The 22,590-nt window shown below is 35.5% G+C and overlaps 1 long non-coding RNA gene across 1 annotated transcript; it reads left to right on the top strand.

The window, feature by feature from the left end:
* The first annotated feature begins 6,865 nt into the window (after positions 1-6,865).
* Positions 6,866-15,205, top strand: LOC137863872 (uncharacterized). Its single transcript, XR_011101200.1, has 3 exons — positions 6,866-7,175; positions 13,359-13,477; positions 14,514-15,205. It is a non-coding gene; the product is annotated as an uncharacterized lncRNA (long non-coding RNA).
* The last annotated feature ends 7,385 nt before the right edge of the window (positions 15,206-22,590 follow it).

The raw sequence follows: 22,590 nt of genomic DNA, 5'->3' as shown, positions 1-22,590 counted from the left end.
CCAACAGATCAAAATATCCATCCTTGTTCTTTCTTCCTTCTCTGCCAGACAAAATTGAATGTGAATCACTATTAACTGCATCCTGGCTGAGATGTGTAATTGAGGCGATTGTGCATGATACGTATCTCAGCTGGATTTTTGTTACATTATTTAGTTTCTCCTGTTTACCTTTATACTCTTTTTCAACTTCAAATACGTTTAGTGAAAGGGATTCCCATTCATCACAACATACAACGTTATAAGCAACAAAACTTATCATGGTATACAATCTATATAATTTAAGTGTAATTCTTTGGTCTTTACAGTGTTGTACAGAGTTAGAATAGCTATCTGGCAGCATACCAAATATATTCTTGATTGTATTTGTAAAGAATAAGTCATAAAATTTCAAATAATTCAAACAAATATTACTATTGAGAAAGGAGATACAAATATATCACTGCCAGTTACTAGGCCTTCTAGTAGCATATAATATTTTGTACACGTCTGTGGAGGAGGTAATTTAATTCATGATAAATGTGTAGCACATTCATATTTACTTGTTGCAAATTAAAAAACAAACACACTAAATGTACTTAAACGACTAAATTCCTAAGAAACTAACAAGTTATTTTACCTCTCTCTCAGAGAATCTTTGTTCTTTTTTCCTCTTCCGCTTTTGGGGAGGAATATGTAAATGGAAGAAGAGGATCTGACTTGTTTAAGGCTCTTTTTTTTAGTAGTTTCTTTCTTTCTTTCTCCCCCCCCACCCCCTTTTTTTTTTTTTTTTCCACTAGCAGTCAAGCATCGTCCATAAAACTGAACTCAACACTCAGTGAGCCATAGAATTTTAGCTGATCCAAAAATAAATCCTTACTCATCTCTCTGTGGTCCTGTCATCATTATAAGATAAATAAGAGCAAAGTAAGGGCTCCATTTCTGCCTGTTTTCTATGGTACTTAGAGCAATAATGTCAGCCCTTGGCTTTATACCCAGGAAGTCTCCTCAGTTTCAGCTCTTTCAGATCCTCCCCAGAAGCCTGCCTACTTTTTGCACTTTCTTCCTGCATAACCTTGAGCATACAATGATGTGTGTGCTATTATCATTACACATTCCATTTGACCACTTAGCATCTCATTAATTACAATGTTCTTTCCTTTGGCCTTGAAAAAAAATAAATGTGTGGGTGTCCCTTCACTTATTGTTCAGTGTGTTGCTGCAGATGTTGTTTTTCTAGCCCTTCACTAACAGGCCACTTTTCCTCATTTATACTCAACAACAGCTTCTTCTTCTTAACCACAGAGTGTTCACAGAGTTGTCACATCACTAAAAGTCTTTCTGACTGACATTACCCACCCACCTCATGTCAGTTCAAGACCTGTCACCTGTAATGCTTGTCCTAATTTTTCAGATTTTCAGTTTTGGCCAGTGTGGGAGCCAAGCTCCTCTTCTTACAGTCAGAGCTCTCACGTTGTGGAGAACCTCTCTTGTCATTAGAATTCCATCCTTACATTGAGAAACTTTCCCAATAGAAATTCCTACAAGCAGTTTTTGTTTTTGAGAAGTTTTAGTCTTTGCTGTAAAAGTCTTTAGAAAGCTTCAGCACTGCCCATTCATTTTTCTAATTTGTTTTTATCCAATCTGTGCCAAACAAGTCTCGGTTTAAGGAGAGGTTATTTTTATGTTGATAAACGGGATTTGAGTCTGGCTTGGTTTCCTACTCAAAAGCCATAAGGTCCCCAGGTAGAATGATACCCACATACATACATGTGGTAATGTATGTATGGTAGCCTGTTCACTAATATTTTCATATATGAATATGAGTCATAATTAATAACAAATGTTTCGAACATTTCCAACATAATTAACAAAGAATTAAAAAAGGATGTTTCTCGCTTTTGGAGTTCAAAGTCCCATGAATACATAAAGAAAAAAAAAAAGATTAAAACTGGAATGGGAAAGAAATATATAAAGGAGTAAAGGTGCTTCAGGATGCAGAGAATAGGCAGATTTTCCTGATCTTCAGTTTGCAAGAAGAGGAATCCAGGAAGGGAGGTGACTTTCTTTGGCAGTAGAAAAAATACCCTGGAGATACAGAGGTCAAGAGGTAAAGGTTATAGCATCTTTCCTTATAAATAATTGATTCAGCAGATGACCAAGAATGTTAGCAGATAGAGAGCAAGAGGGTTTGTTATGCAGTAGATAACAGAGGCCACTATTTAATTTTCTTGTATAGGGCATATATCACAGTTTGTCTTTTAAGACAGTTTATTTTATGAACTATAGAAATCTACGTATTCAAAAAAGATCTGCATCCTGTGGCAAGATGTGTATGTTGCACAGCAAATATGCATGTATGAATAGCTCCTGACTTTCTGACAATGGTAACAGCAAGATTAAGCTACTGCTGAGAACATGGAGATGAGGCTGGTTGTACACATAGGCAAAATCAAATGTATGCACTGGCTAGATCATAACACAGCAAACCTGATGCTGCTCATGTGATCCTTAATCAAAAGCACGATAACAAATAAAACCAAAACCAAAATACCTATCCAGTGATCCTGGGCCAATAAACAGCTTACTCTATGTAGCAGCTGTCATTTCTTTTGTTTTAAACCTTCACTTTTTTTTTTTTTTTTTTTACTTTCTTTTGATTTATTTATTTATTTGGGAAAAGCTTGCCAAAATGGTGAAGTTCAGAGTAAGCAACACGTGTTTTTAAATTGGTCAAAGTTATTTGTCTCAGACGCAATACAGGAGTGTAGTAATCAAAGAGACTAGGGTAAACTTTATGGAATGGATATCTTCAATTTCTCTCAACTAAAGCTTGGCAAAGCTTTGGATGTTTATGGAATTTGAATTGTTGACAGAGATGGTCTCATGGAAAAGTCACAGAATTTTATTATTATTATAACAGCTAAAAGGGATTTGCTAGAGTTTTAAACACCTTACTTGTGTTTCAAATGCAAACAATATTGTATTTCATATAAATTAATAAGGTTACTTCAATATTTCCAATACAGAATAAACTGATAGTAAAGATTCCTAGAAACAGCATCTACAATTTGATAAACTACATGTACATTATTCCTTGAGCCTGGAATAATCATCTAACTTTCTTATCATATCAACTACATATTAGATGTCCCAAATTTCCCAAAGCTGCTGGGTACTGCTATTTCCTATTCAATTACCAGTGTTGCATAAATCAACCTCACTAAAAATCCATGAAGCAACTAAATAGTTCAAATGTGAATTCCAAGAATAGCAGAGCAATGCTTACTTGTAACTCATTGACCATCACTCAAACACTAGAGTATGTGTGCTGCAAATTAAAAAAGGCAACAGTTAGGAATGTCTTTTTCTTATCTAAAGTGATTGTTTTAATGGGTAGGCTGGTATGAAGAAAGATTAGCCTGATCATACAGCAGATGGGAACATTTTCTTGATGCATTTCTGAATGCTTGTGAGATAAATGTATCGTTCAACGTAATTTTGTAGCACCCGGCTGGTAATTACATCTCTAATACTTTAGATGAGTGTGAACTCATATAAATGTTTGGAGCATCTTGCATAGATTGGTCCTAATTGAATGTTGTAGGTACCTTATTAAATAGCATTTGTACTAAGATGAGGAAAGAGAAAGAGGCTGCCCATTTACTTATCTAAATTTCTTGTCATGACTGAATCTTAATTTTTCTCTCCTCCCCCTCATCTTTATTTCTTTTTCAAGAAAAATGCAGGATTTTGCTTCACAGTGAAAATCTAAAACTCAGTAAGCTGAGGAAGGGTGCTTGAAGGATCATCTAATTGTGAAGTGTTTCATTTAGAGTCTACTCAAGTTTCCAGCTGTGAAATTGCAAGATTCTTATATGCCAGTACTCACAGCAGTATCTTAAGTTTATATAGGATTGCTAACTTCTGAAAAATTGCTAACTGTTCAAAAACTTGTCAGTCCGGTACTCACAAAATCAGGGCATTTGCTTTAGCTGGACTTTCCACTAGATTTTTATTTTTAAACCTTTGGAATTACACTGTGCACACTTACAGCTTCTCTCTGCCATCAAAATGCTATAGGGCTTTGGTTTAATGAAAATTTAGATTCTTTCAAAATAACAAGAGCCTGGGAACAGTTTTGAGTAAAGTCATTAAATATGATAAACCCCATAAGAGGTGAGGATACTTGAATGTAGCAACAATAGAACAGACACTTCTTTCCTGCACTGTGTGGTAAAGAGGGCAGGCAGAAGATCCTAATGACAATTTAAACAAGGTCTGATTACTTTTATAACACTTTTTTTCCCTCCTATGAATATAAGTAAAATACATATAAATAACTCTAACAGTTTTCCTGACAGTGAGCTTAAAATGACTATATTTGGATAAAATATCCACATTTAGCAGAATTAGGAATACCACTAAACTGCCAGGTCCGTAATTTTAATGTAAATTGTTCGACTTTAAATATACATCTTTTTTTTTCTTTTTTTTTTTTTTTTTCCAAGACTGCAAATATTTTGTGTTTATTCACCACATACTGACTTTTTGATTGCAACCTATGCAATGACAAACACTTCGGCCTGTAAAGAGATGACTGGAGGTACCTTTTGACACCTCCTGCAGTATCTTTGATACACAACTCAAGTTCAGCTTTGTTCCCAAGTGTGGTGCATAGGAATATTTGTCCCATGCAGTTGTAAGCACTAGTAATACAGAGAGGACAGAAATGCTGGTACTTTGGATGTTGAACCAGCTCTACCTGGAGGCTAGCACTCTGAACTCTCTGGGAAGAGCTGAGCTTAGTCCTGACAGCACACTGCATTTCCAAATTACATTAAATTCAGCCAGCATAACGCTTAAGAAAACATACTTAGAAAAACAAAGCAACATGGGATGGTAGCCAGGGATGCAGGAGGCTAATCTAAAAAAGAAGAGATAGCACCTCTCTGAATAAGTAGCAAGCATACCACAGCTACATACACGATATTCTTCTTAAGGACATACACTATATTCTTCTTAAGGACATCTGTCCTTAAGGACTCTGACCTCGTGCTGAATCAAGTGGTTACAGGTGATTTCTCTGCACACCTGTTGGAGAGAATGATCTCCTTCTATAGAAAAGCTTTCAGATACCAAAAAAAAAAAAAAAAAAAATAATCACACACAGAATCACACAGAATTTCTAGGTTGGAAGAGACCTCAAGATCATCGAGTCCAACCTCTGACCTAATGCTAACAGTCCCCACTAAACCATATCCCTAAGCTCTACAATAATAATAATAAAATACATATATAATAATAAATATATAATAAATAATAAATATATAATAATAAAATAATAAATAACAACAACAATAATAAAATGATTCCTTGTAAATAAAAATGTTTTTTAAAAATTTAAATTGACATATTTAAAGTTATATATCTAAATAAAACATATTGGTTTTCAAATGAAAACAGAAAAATTGCTTTTTTTGTGTGTTTGTGTGTGTGTGTGTGATTTTGTCAAGCGTTAAGGTGGAAAAATCCAATTTGTCTGCTTGGATAAAAGGTTGTGTGAGAAGATTTTTATCAGTTTTATGTGTTTCATTCTCCTAGTTTTCACTTCATTCCAACTGGAATGTGGTAGCTGAAATTGTATCAAAACCTAAACTGCAGTTCATGGACCTATTCATGGTGAAAGCTGCAAAGCTCAGTTCACGATGATTTACAGCCATCTAGCTTATGCCTAGAATGTACAGTTGCTGAGTGACTTGATGTCTTCTTCATGTCTACAAGACACTCATTTAAAGTATTTATTAAAAAAGCCAGGTAACAAAAATGCATGTGTATGTGTGTCAGTATACAGTAACCTATTAAAAAAAACAACCATGCTGGTTAATAAGATTTTTCTGCTACCTGGAAAAGGGAATACATTTTCAACTAGAAATCATGCTATGTGGATTTTAGTTATTTATAGCTAAGATTTATATACACTTCTGAATATTATTAACCTGTTGCAAACACAAGATATCAGTCTCTAGAAGGCACAAGAATTAAAGTTCTCTGCACAGCAGCTTCATTACATATGCAATGCAATTCTGCTTTTCATTTGAACATATTTTCTCCCTCTGTCTTAGTCAAGTTATTGGCTTGAACATGTTTAGAGGAAATTACATCTGTATAGTGGAACAGGACTGTTTCTTTCCTTCTCAGTATGAACACTGAAAGTTGCAAGACAACAGAATCAGAGCACCATCATTTCTAAAAAAGACAGAAATTTTGTAGGGAAACATGCAAGTTAATGAAACTGCTTTTTTGTACCCATGCAGTAGGATCCTATTAGAGCAAATAACTTTCTTCTCCAGGAACCTGCAGCAGTGGAGAAGATCAGAAATCTAATTATGTGGCTGTAATGTCAAGAATGAAAGGATTCAGTAGTGTGACTTTGCAGACCTAGGCAAGCACAGTGCTCCTTTCTTATTCTTGTTTTCGAAGACCCCACTCACCAACAGGTAGTTCAAGCTGCTTCCCCTTGGGGTACCATCATAACAGGTATTCCATGCGATGTGTTTTCATAGTCTCACTTTACCTTGAAGCTATTATTTTGGCAAAGAAATTAAGCCAGTCCAAACTTAGTTATCCAGAGAATCAGCAACATCAAGTGGGAGCAAAATAAGATTTTCTCATTGAACATCAGCATGTAGAATTACAAACATGCACTCCAGTAATTCCATCACCACTTTGCTGCCCTAACATTTTTATCATACAGAAAATGATATTCAATGCTAAAGGACTGACATCAGAACCAACACAAACCAACTGTTTTGATACCAATTTACTTCACTAAGTTCAGCAAATAATACTGTCCTGGTTTCAGTTAGAACAGAATTAATTTTCTTCCTAGTAGCTGGTGGAATGCTGTGTTTTGGCTTAGGATGAGAAGAGTGCTGATAACACCCCGATGCTTTAATTGTTGCAGAGCACTGCTTATACTAAGCCAAGGACATCTCAGCCTTTTGCTCTGTCCTGCCAACGGGCAGGCTGGGGGTGCAGTAAGAGCTGGGAGGGGACAGACCCAGGACAGGTGACCCAAACTAGCCAAAGGGGTATTCCATACCATCTGACGTCATGCTAAACAATATATAGGGGTGGCTAGCCGGGGGGAGGGGGCCGGACTGCTCGGGGTTAGGCTGGGCATCGGTCAGCGAGTGGTGAGCAATTGCATTGTGCATCACTTGTTTGTACATATTATTATTACTTTCCTATTATCACCATTGTATTATTATTATTATTATTATTGTTATCATTATTTTTGTTATTATTATTTTCCTGTCTTATTAAACTGTCTTTATCTCAACTCACGGGCTTTACTTTCCATTTCTCTCCCCCGTCCCAGAGAGGGAGGGGGGAGGGTGAGCGAACGGCTGCGTGGTGTTTAGCTGCCGGCCGGGTTAAACCACGACAAATACTCAGAACAGGCCAGACATGAATTGACCATGATTACTTTGAGTCACATGTAAGGGAGGTTTTTGGTGATGTAAACTTGGAGTAATCTCAGTCCTAAATGAGTCACTTTGATTTACTAGAAGTAAAACACTTTTCTAATTGTTCTTCTCCAGTTGTCTCCCACTGGGAAAGCATCCTAAAGATAGCTTTCGATTTGCAAAAACATTTAATAACTTCACAATTATTTTTCCACCTCTTATGTTTGATTTAAGTAAAGCTAAACAGGAAATCATGTATTTTCTACACAACTGGTAGGAGGAGAATGAATTAAAACTGGTATATAAATATATAATTACTACCTAAGATTAGGCATTTGCTTGGACAAGTACTGTTGTGTTATACACTTTCCCTTGGATTAGCTTCAATATTTTTACCTATGTACACTTAGTGTAATCAACTGCAAAAGTGAGTTTAGTGTGAGATGATCTGATATTAAAAAAAAAATGTGGGTTATGTAATTTATTTTGTTTTCTGTTAATGGGTTTTACACAAACAAATATTCGCAGCTGCAAAAAACACATTTGCAGTCCCTTTTCCTGAACACAGAACTAAAAAACAAACCCATACACAAATGGTTTTCCCTGATAGTAAATTTTCTCTTCAGCAAAAACTACTACCAGTCATAAGGTATTCAGAACAAGATGTTATGTACAAAGAGAATAAGGCTATAGATTAAATGTAAATCATTTTCTTCTAGAAGCCACAGAATACATTCCAGAAAATCCAAGGAAAAAAAAAAAGAAAAAAAAAAAAAACACAAACAACTATTATGAAAGCATTGTTGGGGTCCCAATCCAGCCCAGTGCTAAAGTATATAATCTTTTCCCTATTTCATCTCCCCTCAAATGGGAATGGTCACATGCTTAGAGTAAAGCATACGTGCAAATGACATACTGAATTAAGGATTTATAGGAGCAACTCTGAGTAAAGAAAACCAGATGGGAGAACAGAAGCTTTCCTGACACAAGATAAAAAATGTATAATATATGTAACATCCAATTAAAAGCAACAACAACAAAAACAACAAAACTATTATATATCTATTATGAAATATTTTGAAAGTTAGAATAGTTCCTTTTATATATTGTGTTTTCTAGCTATATTTATTTATCCAAGCTGAAGCTGAAGAGGCACTACTTAAAATGCATCTTACAAGTGTTTCTAAATATATCAGAATTTTGAAAAACTTTCAGAGCTAACCTGTAGAATAGACTATGAATTATAGGAATATACACCAGGAAATTTCAAGAGGGACCTTCAGGGATTTCAGATGATAAAAACTGCAGATACTTACATTCCTACAATACAAATCATCTAAAAAAAAATAAAAATCCAGTCCTTTACTTTGCACTTACAGACATTCTCAACCATATTTTGCATGTCACAGAATTCATAATCCCCTGAGACAGAGCATTTTCACTCCATCCCAGATTATCATTGCTACAGTTTACTCACTCTGTACACATTCTTCTATCTCCCTTGATATTTTAACTTCTTTCTTGAACTTCAGATCCATAGCATATTGCATAGTTCCACTTAGTTTCCCAAAAAAAACTCTTTAACAGTCTTTTAATAGTGAGCCCTTCAGACCTCTAAACACAGCTACCCTTGTTAGGAATAAAGCAGAATAGACACAGGACTACAAACTACAAAATTACAGATGGCATCTTCGTATATGTACCAATTCTCTGAAGGTTTTTTTTTTTTTTCTTTAATAGTAAAAGCACTACAGAAGGATGTCTGAATCCCATTTTGCTTTAATAATTGAGGATGATCCTTAGCCCAATAGAAAAATTCACCTGATTAAAGATAACGTTAAAACAAATCTTGTTTCAGAGGACTTTGGATGAATTTCAATATTTGTAAAATATGGTGAAAATCAACAGTATTGTATGAATATTTAGCCTTAGCATTTCATATTGAAATCTCTGGACATCATCAAGAAGGCAGGTTTTTAAAATAATTAATTTAGAAAGACATTAGCAAGCTGCAAAGGCAGCTTTTTATAATTATTTTGTGGGAGTATTTCTCTTCACATGTTTAATGCTTGAATGTCTTCAAAATCTCTTTCCAGGACATGGCTTGATCTCATTTACACAGGATTTGAAAGGTTGAGGTTAATTTAAGGTGTTGATTATCAACATGGTCTCTATTTCTGCCCAATCTGCTTGGTGCAACTGCAAAGCCTCCATTTTTCACTTTAGTATTTAAGCAGACTGGACTTCATTTGCTAACTCATTAATGCAGTGAGTTTGTGCCTTTTCTGAAGAATGAAATACCCTAACAGTCTCTTGGTCTTACACTTAACAGCACCTGCAGGATTACTACCTTTTTGCTTGTTTATTAATCATCAGCACCATCAGAGTTATAGAAGACATCCAAACTTATTGCATACATGCATGTTGCCTATAATGTTATTCACTCTCCCTGACTACGTTTACTCTTGCATCATCTACTGTAACTGTAATTGGTCTTTTCCTTCATTGTATTGGTATAAACACTTACTGAGAAGAAATAAGCAACCATTTATGAGTCTATACCTTAAAAGTAATGATTACAGAACTCTGATACAAGAATCTTTTTTTTTTTTTTTTTTTTTTTCTAACGGTTGCCATCTTCACAGAAAGGGGAAAACAAGTCCATAAGAGTAGTTAGAGTAAGATTTTTTAAGATATAATTCCTATGAACTCCTGCCTCAGTTTCCTTTCTTCTACTCTGGAGATTCTGCTTTCCATTCTCAGAGGCAATAAATCCAGCAATATTTTTTTTTGATGCTGTATCATCTACATCCTCCTTTAATCACCCTCATATCCCTTGTGAAACATGCTTCCAACCCTACTCAAAGGCAGCAGGTCACTCCCTGCAACTGCTGGGCCCGTAGAGAGTGTTGCCCCAGATAACTATCTGCTGCCCTACAGTCCTGTAGTGCTTTCTGGCATTCAAGCTTCTGTGCCATGAAGCTGAGTCACCCCAGACAGTGCTAGCATGAAGGCAGGGGCAAAGTTCAGCTCCCAGATCTCTGCTAACGGTATCAATCACACAGTAGAATGGTAGAATATCAAGGTTAAGAAAAAATTCTGAATGATTTTATCAGTTGTTTCCTGCTACCCCAGATAAAGCAGCCCCAGAGGTTATCACAGTCCTATTCTAGTCTTAAGAATCGAAATGGCATATTGAAATCATAGACAGGTTGCCCCTTCTTAATTAATTTTCCTAGTAGATGACCACTGGTGTGAGCAAAGATCATAGAAAGGAAACCTCATCGGAAAGTGCCTGAACTCTTTTACACACTTTACATATTAATGCTGGAATCCTGACTTTTCATTAAAGGATATGTAAATCACTGCAATATCAAGCCAGCAGTAACTTACACACTATGAAGTGTTTAAATATTTTGAAACAGTTGCCACAGCTACCACCTATATTAGAAATTATTTTGGTTACTGCCAAGGGAAATACTGGTACATGTCTGGGAAATCAAAAGAACCCACTCACAAACAGCATATTGGGATTCATCTCCTTCATGATTGCCAGCAATTAGCCCCGTAACTCTCTCTAAGATTAATAAGAAAGTTAGATTTCAACATGTTACATGAAAAATTATTCACATGGCCCCTATTAAAACTAATGAGAGTTACAATGATTAATCTTCAGGCACGCATATGAACACATACCATTAGCTGAAATCTGCAAGAGCGAAGGAATGGAGAATTAAATTTGAAATACTAGTTAATCTGCTTAATTGTGAGTAAAGTTGTTTACTACCTCAGTATAATTAAAGAAGAAAGAACAAGAAAAAAGACCAATAAATATTTCAGAGATATCATGACTTTTATTTCCCACTAGGATTAATGAATTACTTCCAAAGCTGCAGTAAATCAGGATACTCATAACTTTTATTTTGTCCAAAACACTATCTTGGCCTGTCTCTATAGAGCCTAGTGTCCTGGCAAAAGATGCTTGTCATGCATTCTGTTCCTGTAGAAGTGGCTGAAATTCAAACTCAAATGCTCACATTGTGAAACCATAGTTTTCTGGAGGGGAAAATTTTATGGAAATTTGTTGATTAAACACATAAAAAAAAAAAAAAACCACACAAACAAACAAAACCTATCAACCAAACTTGATGAAATCTCATGCAGATTTCAGGCTCAGCTCATCAGCTAGGTTTTCCTCCCAAGCAAGCACCTTGTTACAGAGTGTTAGCTGTAGGTCTTGGTTTACCATGGTGAAGATATCACTACTAGAGCTTTTTTCTCCTCTCACTATTTGTACAACTCTCTTTCTAGAGACCCAAATAAAGGCTATCTTACAATCTTTCTGCTTCATTCTACATAGTAGCTATGGTCTTTCCTATCCAAACTTTCAAACAGTTTCTTGTTACCTCTGTCTCAATTTCAGCCTTACAAACTACATTTACATCCTACTCACTGTGATGACTGCTTTCCTAACTGGTCACTTTGACTCTGGTACCATGCTTTAGATAATTCTACGAGCTCCCCTTTATTGCATTAAATACACACTGCTTGTCTGGCTTGTCTTCACTCTCCATGTCTTTGACAAGCAATGCACTCACATTTACTACTGAAATGCTCACTTTCCCTTCCAATCAGTCTCTTGGTTTATTATTTCTAAGACTCACATACTTTCACATTTGGGGGCAGCTGCCTGGCAGCTGTAAGTTCCCCCTGTCTCTTTATAACCCTTTCAAATTCCCTGTACTAACTGCTTATTTCTATTCCTGTATTGCCTACTACCATAAACATCAAGTTTTAACTTCTATGTGCAGGTCTCCGTGCTGTTTATGGAGCATCAAGCCCACTGACAACGGCTGGAAGCACATCTCACTGACACTAGAGCAAGACAGGAAATAAAAGGATCTGTCTCCACGTTCTGCTTGTTTACTATGCTATTTGCAGTGGTTTTTTAAATGAACAAGATTTCACAGTCCATGCCATGAATTCACAAGCTAAAGTGTGAATGAGAAGATTTGATATGTCAGTTCCAAGGCACACATCATAACTGCTATTTCAGTCTGCAAATTACATTTACTTCTCTGACAAACTGAGAAAGGAAACAAACAAACAAACAAAAAAACAAAACAGCAAAAAACATGATGGCAACCTAAGAGATGCTTGAAAGCTATACCTAATATTATTCCACGCTAGCAAAGAGAACTCTTCAATACAATACAATACAAAACAAATACAATAAACAATATAGTGAATTTGTATGGTTTAGAAAGAAATGTAGAAAATGGGAGTTTCTGAGGACAAATGGATATTTTCAGGACATCTAGGCATACAGTGCTACTCTGAGCAGGAACAGACTGGTTGCTTCCAGCTGAGATGCTCTGTGCACACAACACTTGATGGCAGGACAGGCTCTGTGTGGGTGATTACCCAACTTAACTAATTACACCCCACAGAACACTTGATTACTGTGGCTACACTGGTGGGCTTCTAACAGAGCTTCCTTTGGTGCCTCTCCACAGGACTGTGCTGAGTGTCTGGGATCGCTCCCCAGGTGTCTGAACGAAACCAAAGGATTTCTGTGTGTACCCTTCCTCTCCATAATTGTTGATCTGGGTGCTAGCTCTAAGCCTTTAGAGAAAGAGATACTGCTTTCTTAGGAATTCAGTTAATTTGTCATCATCTTCCAATTACTATATTCTTTTTAGCTGGAATTAGTGTATAAAAACATGGGGGTAGGCATTTAGAAGTTTAAACTGACATTAAGCTATAACATCAATTGTTATTGTCATGAACTGCTGAAATAAAACATGCACTTTCTGCATTGTAAGTGTTCCATTTGTTGACCTTTAAGATGAGCTTTGTAGAGACTGTTTATATTATAAAATAATTCTTTTAATTTCTGTTTCTTCTTAGTGGCATATGTCTCTGAAAGAGAAGAACAAGATGCCCATCCATGCATAAGCAGGCTTAAAATGCCTCTTAGAGCAGTTTTAATGTAATGTACACATGCCTTTTTGGAATGACTCTGACAGGTTTGGCACACTTTTCATTCCAGAATCTGTTAAAGATTTCTTGCTATATTTTAAAGACTGCACACTTAGCCCATGACCTTAATTTTCTGTTCTGATCCATGCATTTCAAAAAAATCTTTTTTTTAAATTCATCTTCTCTCCTTTGCTTCTTGCTTTTTATAACATCATTCCTGAAATTATTCCTCACTTTCCTGTACCTCTTTTTCCATTTCCTTGCCATAGTCTGATCTTTTAAATACTTTTGGGTTAGCAACTGCACAAAACTCAGTGTCTCCTCTAAAGCCAGTTACCCATTTTAGATTCTACTCCTGATTAACAGGAAAGTTGTAATATATTCCCATATCATACTAGTAGGACTGCATGTGCTACACTGCACAGTGCTGATGGAACAAACTGCAGATCGTATTGCCCTTCTCTGTAAAAGTAACTCAGAACCACTCAAGACACGCAGTATTAAACCACAGATTTAGAGGGCTTACTAGTCATAACTGTTAGTGGTCCAGCATTCCTAGAGTGCTGTATTTTATTAAGAAAAAAAAAAAGTCCATGAGTTGTCAACATTTGCAGCAGCATAAATCCTATGATTTTTCTCTTTCCTTCACAAGATATTTCTCTTCTAATACAAGGTAACAAGCCCATCAGCAGGAAGGTTGACATGGACTTCAGTACCTAAAATGACCTAAATGCTTAAATAATTAACAGCAGTGAAATAAATATATCATTGGACAGAAGAATGGTCACCAACTTTTACTTGCAATTGATTCTCAGGCCATACCAAAAATACAGTGATATCTGTCACTCAGTTTCCCTAGATGTAAAATGGAGATAATTTTCCTTGTATCACGGAACCGTTGTGATAAACTATTTTCAGTGTAAATAAAGCGGTATGTAATTTTATTTTCATAAAGTGGTATACAAATGTCTGACATAAGGAGAGAATAGGTACAATTTCTACAGTAAACAGCTATTCAGGAAAGTTGTAGGTTTAGTTCAGATAAACTAAAAACATACCTTTCCTCTGTTCTTTTCTCTTCAGAAGCAATGCTGACACCTGCCTGGCTTTCACTGAGAGAAAGAACTAAATTTCAGAGCGGGTTCAAAGGGAGAAGACAACAGGAGGCCCATGAACCTCTAGAACCCTACAGCAGATGGGAAGAGGGGGAAAAGAAATAAAATTAGGTTCTTCCGCAGAGCAGAGAAAACACGGCAAAAATATTTATTGTTCCTCTCCAGAGGTTGTTTTGTTTTGAAATTATTATTAATTTCAAATACTATTGTCACAGTTAAGAAATAAATATCAGTTAAATAGCAGAAAGTTTAATCTGCATTACTGTAGTGGAAATGGATAGCTCAGATTTCAATTTTACAGTGCAGGAACAGCCTCTTTCTGTTTGATATCATTTATCAAAATCCAATTGTCAAATGCTAAAACACTCACTAACATGATGTATTTTAGAATAATCAATCTTACTTTTTACAAACAAAAAACTGAAGAGGATAATACACATCTGCCATTTCAACATATTAAATGAAAAAATGTTACTAGTAACAAAAGAAAAAATAATATGAATTCTTCAAAGCGCTTCATTACATTACTTCCTAATCAATTGTTAGAAAGCCTTGTAACATTATAATGGCTGAAGACATTTGATAGATTCACGCAGCATTTGCTTGTTACTTGTAAAGATGTTCAGCATTGTGTTCTAAATAAATATCTGTGACTACAAACTGTTACTACGTTGAGGATTTTTTGAAAGTTTACAACACCATGAATGTATTCATCTATCTCCTAAGCACTACAATGTAAACTTTTTTTTATTTTTATTAATATCGAGTTAAGTGTCTCTCTCCAGATTTCTTATTCCCATTTTCTTTGATAATAAAAAGTATTTTCAGAAATGCTTGCAATGTTTTTTTCTTTCTGGAACTTGCAGCAAACTCTTCAAGAAAATCAAGTTCTGTTTAAATTAAACATAGTCCAGAAACCAGTTTTCTCCCATTTTTATGTAAACCTAGCAACTAATCCTTTATTTCAGAAGGTGCAAAGCTGTACTTAAAAGGCAAATTTGGTATTAAATCAGTTCAGACCCTCTACCGTAAATATGGCTTTCAGTGTTTTTTTTTTTTTTTTTTCAGTATTTTAGCCATCTCCATTTTTTTCAAGGACCATAAATAAATTAAAACACCCGCACATTGTATTTTGCTAATGTTCTTGAGCTTATTTCCCCCACTTCTGTTTTTGTGGAACCAGACCAACATAACACTGAATTCTTTTGAAAACACTGTGACTTAATCACTGGAGGATATTTTCCTGAGTCAAACAGTATTCTTCTTACACAGTGGAACCCTGCTCATTATTCTTTTTTTTCTCTTGAAATGACAAGAATTTTGTGTTTTTCAGTGAGTGTTCTTGGAGTTTCATTTTTCTCTAGCCTTGTGATAATTTTTCTATGATTTCACTGAACAAATCTCAGTTTGACACTATACATTGGATTTTTTTTCAACCTTCTCCTCTTAAGCACTCCCAGGACCCCATTCCCATATTGTTTTCTGTAGCAAAACTAATATTGTTCAATGAAAGGAAGCAACAATTCAGCCTAATGTTGGTTCTTAAGACATACAAAGTCTAATCATGATTGAACTGTAGGGACTAAATATTCAATTATACTCTTCTTTAGGAAAAGTCTTTTCTATCCAGCAGAAGAAGCGTTTATACTTGAACATTATGGAACTTGGAGGTTGGCCAGAGACTTCAGTCTAAGGACCACACCTCTTCTGATTTGGATTCAGTTCTTTAAATAATAAGCAATTTTTTCAGTATGTAATCTTGGTGTGAAGACCAGATTCCCTCAGTGAGGGACTGCACTAGGTTTATCTAAAATTTTAATTGTTCAAGCCAAGATGTGGTCCAGAAGCATTTTGGTTCTCTTGAACAATGAAAGCCTGAGTGAATAAGCCCTGTGGAACCAACACTGGGATCTCAGCACCTTGGTACTCTTCCTAGCAGCAGACTCATGGGGCAAGCCAGGTATTGCCAGGTTAGTGCTTAGCCATAAGTAAAAGGCTTTGTCAGTCATGAGAATTCATGACTTCTTCCAGTGCCTTCTACACAAACTCCTGGTTCATGACAGCCAATTTAGTCAGACTATGTTACAGCATCAGTCCTCATGCAAAGGTCTCCCAGTATGTGCTGGACAGCAGAGGTTCTAGAATATGTGCCTCATCAATAGAAAGGCAAATTCATAGAAGTGTATGAGTTACTAGCAGGATCCTACTGAGATGAGTGAAAATTGCATGCCCAAATACTTTAAGGAACTGGAACTAAGTTTTAACTTCTGAATCATGAGAATTAACAAGATATTTCACATTAACAGTTAATTCCCCAGCATCTTTAAGATGTAGGACATTCAAATATTTTTTTAGCATCCATAAACAAGTTGCTCTTTACTAATTAACCACGACTACTTCTCTAGATCTCATATTTAATGATCGCTAGCCTATTTCAAGCACAGATTAAAGAATAATATTTTGACAAGTGTAAGCATAGCTACATCAAAATGAAGAATACGCAGTACTTCAATTTTTTTTATTATTTTCTTGCTAAACACTTCAGACTTATGTATAAATAAACTGAAAATAAAGTAATTTGCACTAGAGAAGTTTTGAGACACACCTGTGAATAATCCGTTTGTAATCAAAACCACTAAACTGAACAAATAGAATGCTGTATTTCATATTCATGTATGAACAAGACTTGTAAAAGCCTTAGAGTATCTGAGTGGCACACAGAAGACATAAGTTAATTACAACATCAAAGATACAGACCTCACATAAAATGAGTTTTGTAGTTTTGAACAATGTCAATTACATATTCTATCACTACCATAAAAACAACCCAATATTTATATAGTTCCCATTCTCTTCATTCTATTCTGTCCATCTTTAATATATTCACCCTTCACATCAGAGGGAAGTGCTGTTACCTTCTGAAGCTAAATGCAGAGACTCACAGCAAGGAATGAGGTGCCTACAATCCAGCTGGGATCCAGAATGCCAGAATCATGGGGCTTTAGTCTTTGTTGCATGGGTGCACTTCCCATCTTCCTACAGCAATTTTCCAATCATAAAGAAAGGATGGTGGGGATTTGTTTTTATGGAACTTTAAATAAGAAAATATGATTTAGAGCTCTATATTTATGTTATCATCTGGGGATGAGATCTCTATGGGCTACATAAAGACGTTCTGGGTGTAATTACATTACCTTACATTCTACTTAGCTAACATTTAAAGTTTCTCAGATCCAGTATTATAACACTGAAGTCCAAGATTTAAGTGTGTTCCAGGCTTCTCAGTCACTCTGTAGCAACACAGTGCCTGGATCCTATATTTCCTAGATTGAAGTCCAGTGCACAAACTCCCTCGGCATCTTTGTAATTATGAACCTTTCCATGAGAATACTGTCCCCTCAGGTCACAGGTAATGCCTTAATCAACAACAATTAATACATTGTTTATACACTAAAAAAAGAAAAGGCCTCCAGAATTTGGTTCACCATCTGCCTTGACATGCTCAATAATGGAAAGTATTCCTAAAGGTCACAGTCTGGTTTTGTTAGATTTTTTATTTTACTTTCACAGTCAAAAATATGTTCTTCTCTAGATTTTAAGTAAAATCTAGATTTTGAAGTAAAGCTTAAGTAAGCTTTAATCTTTATTTCATCTTTCTAGTGAATGAGACTAAGATCAAAGACTCTTAGATGTATTTGCACATTTCCTAGATGTCAACTTATAAAGCACAAGAAACTTAAAACTTTTATTCTTCAAAATGCCCAGATCAAGTTAGAGCAACTAGTTGGAGGGATGTACGTGCATTTTCATGAAGTGCCTCAAACTCCTCCTGACTCATCTAGAAAGCCCACAATACAGGTCTTCCCTTCAGTCTCCTGTTAAGCAGAACTCAAGAAAAGAACATCAGTTTCCAGTACTTTGTACCACTTGGGTTAGGTAGGAGCTTCACTGTTTGAGGCTTCCAGAGATTTCAGTAGAGCCAGGATATCATCTTAGTAGTTTGTGGGGGAGGAAAAAAGATACAAATAGCTTGGAATAGCAGCCAGCTAAGAGAGTGAATGTAACAAAAATCTTTATGCTGTGGTATTCCTGCTGATCAGAGATTATTTTTTTCTTTGATGTACTTATTAACATGAAGAGATTCTTTCCACCTTATACAACACCAAAGGGATATAAGGTTAACCTCCATATGAGGTTATGATTAGAAGTAGACCTGTAAACATGTAAGTACTGACATTATGTCAATTTTCAGCTTCCTTTGATTAATGTAGAGAGTATATCTTGGTTTTATTTTTAAAAGCTTGTTTTAAAGTTAATTTCTTAAATTAACATGCATAAAAATACATTTCATTTGTCAGGGTAGCTGCTAAATTCTCTGTGGGCAAGAACTGGGCTGAGAAATCAAAGCTGTTGGTAATCCCAGGAAAAAGTAAAAGCGATATAGATATCTGTGGTCCAACAACCCCCTTCAAAGTGTTCTTTATAAATGTGTGCTGCACTTCTTAGAATTAGATCTAAAATTTGCAGACACCAAATTTTAGTGTGGGATTTATATCATCTAACTTTAGACATCTGTGATGTTACCATCTATGATCTAATTATAGACTCCCTTTATAGGTAACAGAAAGAAAAAGCACTTCTAAAACACGTTTTTGCTGAACTATTTTGGTAATGTATCTTTAGATGAGACAAAGCATCCCTGGAATTGCCCACTTCTACTCTGCCTTCTCTGACAGGAGTTGTGATGACTGCTTTATAGAATCATGTATTTGGATTCTCTCTGGTTGGAAGGGACCTCAAAGATCACCTAGTTCCTGCTATATGCATGGATGCCACCCACTAGATCAGGTTGCTCAGGGCTTCATCAAACCTGGTCTTGAACACCTTCAGGGATGGGGCAAATGTATATATATGTTTTTTATATATATATATATGTATGCGTATATATGTATATACGCATACATATATATATATATATATAACATATCTTTAGATGTAGATATATGAAACACATGTTATAGGCATATAAAATTTAGCATAAACTCTTTTTTCAAGGAAATGCCTGTAAATTTTAGGCTACATCACAACAGTAGATACTCACTTAAAGAAGACCGGTAGATAGATTCTGTAAGGGTTTGCACAATCACAGTGATAACAGTGTCTGTGGTTCTCATAGAATCATAGAATATCCAGAGTTGGAAGGGACCCACAAAGATTGAGTCCAACTCTTGCCTCTGCACAGGACCACCCCAAAATCCCCTGTTCCAGTACCCAGCTGCTCTCTCAATGAAGAGCCTTTTCATAACATCCAGGTTGAACCTCCCCTGAGACAACTTCATGCTGTTGATATATATGTTGATATATTACTCTTCAAATTAGAAGAAAATAGATGGTTCAGAATAGGTGGAACAACAGTGGATGAGCATTGCTAATTTCAGGATTATTGTAGAATAATTTTGTTACACTTAAAATATTTGTGATGTGAAAGAAAAAAGCCTTGAAAAGAAGAGAGGAATTGGGAAAGTCACTCTTCAGTTCATGAAGGAAGCCAGTGGATATTTTCTTGATTTATTTTGCTAAGGACAGAATTTAAAAATACATTTAAATATCAGCTTAGGTGCTGAACAACACAACACCCAATTCTTTTTGTAGACTGAGCCTAAACAGATTATTTTTTAATTAATTCATTTCCAGCAGTGCATCTCAGTACACTGTGTTCAGCAATGGAAACACATACTGTCACATTTGAAAAGCACTCATCAAGAAAACAAAGAATATTTAGAACCAAGGAAGCCTACCACACAAGTAAAGTATCTTCTTTTCAAATTATTAGTGAACAAGAAACACAAAAGTAAACCTATTTAAAGCAAACACTACTATTTGAGGGCATTTCATTCAGTAGAATTTCACAGAGAATCATCAACAATTAAGCACAATTATGTGGTAAACACAAATAAGCCAGAACTGACATTTTTCTTCCTCTATTTTGCAGTCTTTACAAATACGAATTAAAAGAATGGGAGGATGGTATTAAAAAAGGGCTTCTATTTAATATTTGAATACATGTAAAGAGAATATTCAGCTCTCTTTTTCTTAAAAGACAGATGAAAATGTGAGTAAAAAATGGGTTTCTTAAGGAACAGCACTGAATTTGTTTAGAAAACTTGGGATTTTATCCCAAAATCTGTTCTGTCCTGGGTTTGGTATTATCTGAGTTCTTATTCTGAAAAAAAATCACTGAGATGCAGCTGTTTTTAACTAGAAAATTCCTCTCATCTCAGAATAGGAGATGGAGGGATTTATAGACTGCCTGGTCCCTATTTCTGCTTTTTGCAAAGCAAAGAACCATTTGCACCACCTTACAAAGGAGAGAGAGGAGTTATTCCCAGTTCACCTTTCTTCCTCATCAAGAGATGAGGTACTAGGATAAACGCAGAGGACGTGGGCAGATGCTGTAAAGTTCAGAAGACTGCAAGGGTGCACTGGCTCCATCAGTTATACCTCCATGCTATTGACCTATTTAAGCCTGATTGCTAGGCTCAGGGATAATGTATTTGTCTCACAGAAATAAATTTCCTCAGCAAATTATTACCTTTCAGATTTGTGCAGGTCATACACAATATCAACTGCACAAACTTTTTTTTTAAACAATCCAGCATTTATTTAAATTTTAGCATATTAATAAATATATTACTAATAGATTATTACTGTTGGTTGAAGACTATATTTAAGCTATAGAGGGTACAAAGTATTTAAACTATGTCTTTTAATTAACAGAACCTTACAAAATAATCACTTTATCTATTTACCTGAGACAGTACTCAGGTTTACCTAATTTATATAACTGTCATGAATTTAATTGACTAGTGATTAATAAGGATTTCTAAAACAGATTAAATCAATGGCATTAAGCAAAAAGACAGATTTCTAATGAGATTCATTGATTTGGTGGCTGATTTTTAATGATTTCAGAATGAGCCAGCAATGTCTTATAGAAGAGAATTACAGCATCCCAATAGGACTTTATTGCCTTGTCTGAGGAGTACTATATGTTGCTTTCAGTAAGGAATAATTCATTCACAGAAGTACTTCACTATTTTGATTCCACAAGTGACAGTTAAAGATATCGTTAAAAGAGAAATGGTAAAAAGCCTCTGAAAGATTGCAGTGAGGCTGTTCTTTTGGTTAAAACATCAAACAAAACATAATTGGCTCTCCTGCCATCCTGAGCCCATGGACATCCAAGACCTGCTGAAGCACATTGAGAACCCCTCACTGATGATGCTTCTTTCAAGTCTGTGCAGAAAGGACTGTGCAGGGAACATCTCAACCAGGTGCTTATCACCAAAAAGGCCGAGAGCCAGGACAACCAAGGAGCAGACCTGCTCTGCAATACACAAAGCAGCAGTGTATGTTATTTGTGACTCAATTCTCCACACAACTTTCATTCTCAGTCAAATGCCCAAGCTATCCCAAGTTCAATTTTTCACTCATTATTCATACTGTAATCTGTTCTCTTTCCCATCCAAGACAAATTTTAATTCTATGTTGCCTTCATCCTTCACTGTACAGTTAAGAAGCAGTGTTGTACACAGACTCTCATCTCTCCTGTATTTAGCCTTTTGTTTAAGAAGCCAAAAACTTAAACAATATTTTAGATCAGATAAAGCTATCGTATGTCATGCAAATTTCCATTTTTTTTTTTTATTCTAACTGTTGCCACAATCCTCAACAGATCACAGTATTTAGTTTCAAAATGTTTCCCGAAATTCTCTCTCAGGATGCCTTTCCTAATCCCCAAATTTTTATTTTTTTTAAAGATGCATGTCTAAGCTTTATAATCATTGTTATGAAGCCACCAGTAGCCCACAAACTAAATTCAAGTTGCTCTCTCTGTCCCAGCTTCTCATATGACCTTGTGAGTAAATCTATCATTTTTCCTCTTATAATGTATGTGAAGAAGAGAGGAAAAAATAATTTCAGAATGTTGACATTTGAAAAGTGTTGACCAAATTCAACTTGAAAATGCTTGACCTCGAGGCTCT

This window comes from Anas acuta, chromosome 13, assembly GCF_963932015.1.
Source record: "Anas acuta chromosome 13, bAnaAcu1.1, whole genome shotgun sequence".
Classification (NCBI taxonomy): Eukaryota; Metazoa; Chordata; class Aves; order Anseriformes; family Anatidae; genus Anas; species Anas acuta.
The sequence above is the reverse complement of the archived record's forward strand: the minus strand, read 5'-3'. Positions and strand labels throughout refer to the sequence as shown.